Source organism: Plectropomus leopardus, chromosome 14 (assembly GCF_026936395.1).
Source record: "Plectropomus leopardus strain MGB_pleo_1.0 chromosome 14, ASM2693639v1, whole genome shotgun sequence".
Lineage (NCBI taxonomy): Eukaryota > Metazoa > Chordata > Actinopteri > Perciformes > Serranidae > Plectropomus > Plectropomus leopardus.
This window is the reverse complement of record NC_142189.1, coordinates 1,514,938-1,520,656: the sequence shown is the minus strand read 5'-3', so window position 1 is coordinate 1,520,656 and position 5,719 is coordinate 1,514,938. Positions and strand designations below refer to the sequence as shown.

The following is a 5,719-nucleotide window of genomic DNA, read 5'->3' as shown; positions in this document are numbered from 1 at the left end:
TGCTAGAACACTTTATTAAGCATAAATTAACTACTTAAAACCAAACTTAATGGAAATAACAACACTTAAAGAAACAGCAGTGTGATAAAAACTCATCAATCACAATCTTGCTTCACCTGTTGCAGAGGCCAAGAAGAGCTGCACAGGTGGAGTGGCAACACGTTCTCATCCCAGCTCATCACACGGTGCCGCTCTGTCAGTTACTTTCTGCATCTACTTATGATGTTTTAGGAGTCTGCATCAGCTGTTTACACTCCGGGATACCGTTGCAGGGATGTCAACAAATGCACATGGTGGGATGATGCAGCATGTTGCTGTGTTTGCACAATATGAGCACATGGCAACCAACACCGACCGTTACAATGGTTAAGATTCCGTACATCCGCGTTCTCAAGTGACGCCGCCATACACGTATCATGAGGACGCGCCTGGTGCTGTTTGGCTGTCTGCCAGTGTAAAACAACAACGCTGTCGGTCCTGTCCAGCCGCAGAAGGTGTCTTTTTGGCCTAAAGCTCCTATGCTGGCAGCACTGACAGAGTGGACGATTGGACAATTTCAGAACGAGAAGTGAGAGTGGGAGTGGAGTTAGGTTGTGGAAGTGGAGCACAGTGGCAGTTGAGTTCAAGAGGTGGAGCAGAATTGCAGCTGAGTTGCAGCAGAGTTGTTGCAGAGGTGGTTCAGAGTTGCAGAGGTGGTGCAGAGTTGCAGAGGTGATGCAGAGGTGATGCAGAGTTGCAGAGGTGGTGCAGAGTTGCAGAGGTGATGCAGAGGTGATGCAGAGTTGCAGAGGTGGTGCAGAGTTGCAGAGGTGATGCAGAGGTGATGCAGAGTTGCAGAGGTGGAGCAGAGTTGCAGAGGTGGTTCAGGGTTGCAGAGGTGGAGCAGAGTTGCAGGGGTGCAACAGAGTTGCAGGGGTGCAGCAGAGTTGCAGAGGTGGAGGTGGTGCAGCAGCGTGAATCAGTCGTCTGGTTGCAGAGCAGTCTGGGTATTTTTGTGTCTCTGGTAGAGAGAATCAGACCCACATGGCGTCTCAGTTACGTGTTTGTGTCTGTGTTTTTAATGTTTGTGAAAGTGAGGTACAGTTTTACAAAATGTGAAAGTAATTAAGACAAACTGCAACATGCGGGAGGCGTGACCTGTGACCCGCAGACTGACACGTTTTTCGGTTTCCTGCAGCGCGGCACAGCCCCTCCCGCCGCTGCCCTCTGACTACTGTTGTACCTCGCCATGCGCCGCCGTCGGCAAACTTCCCTTCAAAACATTTGCACAACAACATACAACAACGACACCAAGTTTACTGGGAAGAGACGGCGGCTTTTTAGCACTTTGCCGCATCTCGCACACCCCACGGTGACGGGAATAGCACCCATGGAGGGAGGAGGGGGCTGTAAAAATGTAACAACGGGTGGTGGGTGTCAAATCTGTCAGAGTGGTGTTTCTTCATGTGTGTGTTCGGCTACAGTGATGTACGAGTGCGAATGAAGTGTGTGTTCATGTTGCCACAATGGCGTGTGAATAACTGAGAGTAACTGAGCTCTGTGTGTGTGTGTGTGTGTGTGTGTGTGTGTGTGTGCATGTGTGACGAGGTGTTGCAGAAAGTCTGATCAGTCTGAGCGCGCTCAGTGTAGCAGCATGCTGGAGGAGAGAGAGGAGTCACTCTGATGTGAAAAGTCAGACATTTAAATACGTTTTGCTTTTTTTAAATCACGTGATTTATTAACAGATTGAAAAACTCAGCGTTTCTTTGTTGTTTTTGAAGGTATTCTCTGTGTTTCTGTTTTTAAAATGGGTTTCTGGCTGAATTTTGTTCCACCTCCACAATCTGTGTGGGCGGAACATTACTTATTATTTGTGAAACACAAAATAAACTTGATTATTATCCTGTTTTAATGTGAGGCTGAAAAACAGCTGGATACACAGGCAAGCGAGAGGTTAAGAAGGATTTTTTTTGTCTCCTTTGGTTAAACGCAACATTTAAATCAAACCAAAGCAGACTCCATACATTTTCTTCAGAATAATACAGCACTTTTAAAGCTTAGATTTCAGTATTAGTATTATTAATACTGCAGTAGCAGTATTAGTAGAGAGAGACTTTCTTGCCTCTTCTGCTAACGACCAGCTGGGATTTCAAGTCAAACTACACAGACTCCCTTTTCTTCTGCGTTTTAAAGGATTTAAATGTACACACACACACACACACACACACACACACACACACACACACACACACACACACACACACACACACACACACACACACACACACACACAGAAAATGAGGACACAGCATCTTAACAATGCATTATGTGGTGGGCACAAAATGTTGGTGTTAAAATTACATCCCAGCTAGCAGGGAACGTTCCCACAACAGTGGATAATGTTATCTACAAGTTGCTATAATGTTTTTAAGAAAATCTTTTAATCTAATGTTGAAAGAACATTTTAAGGATATTTCTCATCAAGTAATATTCCTGCGAGGTTAAGTGCTGACTGAGATGTAATGTTTGATCTGAAACACTCTGAGGATGTTTTGGTGATGTTAAGAGGTGACAGATTAGAGAATTTTTTTTCAATAAAACTTACCCACAACGTTACATGAGAACAAAGGACGAACGTTTTCAAAGCAGCATTCAGAACATGCTGAGGACTGAGATTACAGACCTTTTTTTAAGATGAAAATGTTATGTGATGTGATATGAAAAACCCCCAAAAAGACATTTTTTGATGTTTATAGAGAATGTTGCTCTATGTTTAAGAAAAATGTTCTGGGAACTTAAAGAAAACTTGCAGCTGAAAACGTTACTAAAATATTCAGTGGTTGCATTTTAATGTTCTCAGAGTGTTTTAGGACCAAAAATGCTACCTGGGATGCTGAATCCACGTGAACAATGTCTCTGCAAAGTCCAAGAGGACCTTTTGTCCACGTCCTCATCCAAACTCATCACATGGTGCCGCTCTGTCAGTGACCTCCTGTGTCTGCTTATGACGTTTTAGGAATCCTTCTGCATCAGCTGTTTATGCTCCGGGACGCCGTTACGGCGATGTCAACAAATGCACATGACGGGATGAAGCCGTACGGTCTTTATGTTTACACAACAGCACACAGTGACCAACGCCAACGGTCACGACGGTTAGTTTTAGGTAAAAGATGCACATGGTTAGGTGTAGAAAATCACACACACAGTCACAGGGAAAGTGAAGTCCGGATTCCTATAAGAGAGCAGGTTTCACTCTTTAAGCAGACTTGCGCTCTTCATATAACGTGGCACTCACACGGTTATGTTCAGCCGAGTTCGCAAGTGACGCCGCCGTCCGGCCGTTTAATAACAGCCGCTTCCGTCCAAGCGAGTTCTCATCTGACACTTCAGCTGTGTTCTGATTGGACGTGGAAGGTGGCTTTTGGCTTTACGCTTGTATGCCGAAAGCACTGACAGAGCGGCACTATTTGACAAGTTCGGAGTGAAAACGGGCTGAAGTATCTTCACAGTGTGTCCTCTGTGTCTCCTCAGTGTCTCTGCAGTGTCTGCTTAGTATCTCCTAGGTGTCTCCTTTTTGTCTCCTTGGTGTCTCCTGTCTTTCTCCTGTGTTCCCTCAATGTCTCCACAGTATCTTCTCTGTCTCCTCCCTGATTCCTTTGTCTCCTCACTGTCCCCTTGTTGTCCCCTCCGCGTCCTCACTGTGTGACTGTCGGTCGATGTGTTTTCACAGCACTGGTGTCCCGCTGGTTTCAGGTCCCACAGATGGACCGAGAGATCAAACTGTGTCTGTTAATGTCACCTCATCACGGACCGTCACTGCTGAGCCTCGGCAGAGACACTCGAGCGTCCTGAGCCTCCACACGGCTGATCTGACTCCAAAAATAACCAAAACTTCAGTGACTGCTGACAAGCTGCAGCTATATGACCACAAGTATGTGGACACCTATGTCCACACCTTATGTTCTGTGTTTATGCACATTTACACTCTCAAGCAGTTTAGCATCAGCTTATACTCTATAATCTCATAACTCTAAAGTCTGAGGAGGGGGGTCTTTAGTGTCCAATTTGGCAGATTATGAATCTGATCAGCAGCTGATTGGCTGTTTCTCCCAGTGAGTGATCACCTGACTGAAATGATCCAATCACATCCTGCTGTTGTTGTTGTTGTTGTTGGACGAGAGTTTACAGAGAGACGTCTGAATGAAGTGCAGCCCTGACAGGATAATAACCACACACACACACACACACACACAGACACACACACACACTCACTCAACAACCCTGTTGTTGTTTCGCAGATCTCCATGGCAACAGGTTCACTTATTGTCTGACCTGCAATCTCTTTAGCTGAATGTACTGTTCCAGGAGCTGCAACACACACAGAATAATAATCACACACACACACACACACACACACACACACACACGCACACACACACACAGTAATTTCATGTTCTGTGTCTGTTATTTATATATTTACATAAGAGCCACAGTTCAGTATGAAGCCTCTGAGCGACACGGGAACAAACCGTCTTTAAAGAGCAAATTTCACCTGTTTTACCTCAACAATTTAAATGACACTCTCACCAACACAAACGCTGTAAACCTATGGCATCGCTTTATGCAACACACTCTCAATCTCTTCTTCTATTCTCACTCTGTCATGTGGTGCCGCCCGAGTGCGTCGCATGTAGATGCCCCCGGTGATGTCCGTCAGCGTAGAAGGTGTCTTTTGGCGTCAGACTTGTGCGCCAAAAGCACCGACAGAGCGGCGCTTTGTTACGAGTTCAGAGAGTGAACGGGCTGGCTTATATATGTTTTTGTGCATCTGCATTGACATCTGTGGATTCAAGGTGCAAAAACATGGTGCATGTGAATGACCTTTACTCTTTTAACCCTTTCGTCATCAGTTTTCTTGTGCTGTGCTCAAACGCCTTTCACAAGCGTCTAAACCTCTGAACCTTTAAAAACCTGAATCAGAGTTCATAGATCTGAGAACTTAGAATATTGTGATAATCTTAAATTGTGGTTTCTCATTTCCATAAGCTATGAGACATAATCATCAAAATTAAGAAAAAAAACACAGGCTCGAAATATTTCCATTTACGTATAATGAATATACAATATATGAAAGTTTACCATTTTAAATGAAATTTAAAAAAGAAAAAGAAAATTGAACTTCTTCCCGATATTCCAATTTTTCGAGATGCACCTGTACGTGTGAGCCGCTGATGATGAAGATACATGAAATCAGAGATCCAGACTCGTCTCTTATTCTCTCATTGCAGCGGTGAAAGTGTAAAGTTATTGTTGTAATGTGGAGACGCAGAGGAGGAGGAGGAGGAGGAGGAGGAGGAGGAGCAGGTCAGTGAGGAGCTATCAGAGTGGGAGTCTGGATTTCCTGAAAGCAGACTGTTGAACTGCCGACTCACCTCCCATCAAAGTGTGAGTCAGTCGCAGAGATTTGTGCACACACAACAGCTGACTGATGTTACTCTCTGACTCCGCAGCAGATCTGTTCATGAGCGAAGTCTGAAAAAGAACAGACGGACTTCAGATGTCATCCACCTACACCAGAAACTCCTCAGAGCTCCACAGTAAAAACCGCTCCGTTTGTCTGATTGTTTCGGTCCACAGTCGGCGAGTTCAGACAATTAAAAAAAACACTTGATTAAGGTCAAAGGAAGATTATGTTCATGGTGTAAAAAACAAAACCTCCCACAGAGAGCAGATTCTTTAC

At 44.7% G+C, this 5,719-nt stretch overlaps 1 long non-coding RNA gene across 1 annotated transcript; it reads left to right on the top strand.

Moving 5' to 3' along the window:
- The first annotated feature begins 363 nt into the window (after window positions 1-363).
- Window positions 364-2,277, top strand: LOC148187386 (uncharacterized). The gene is made up of 2 exons (XR_015778758.1): window positions 364-711; window positions 859-2,277. It is a non-coding gene; the product is annotated as an uncharacterized LOC148187386 (long non-coding RNA).
- Window positions 2,278-5,719: the final 3,442 nt, after the last annotated feature.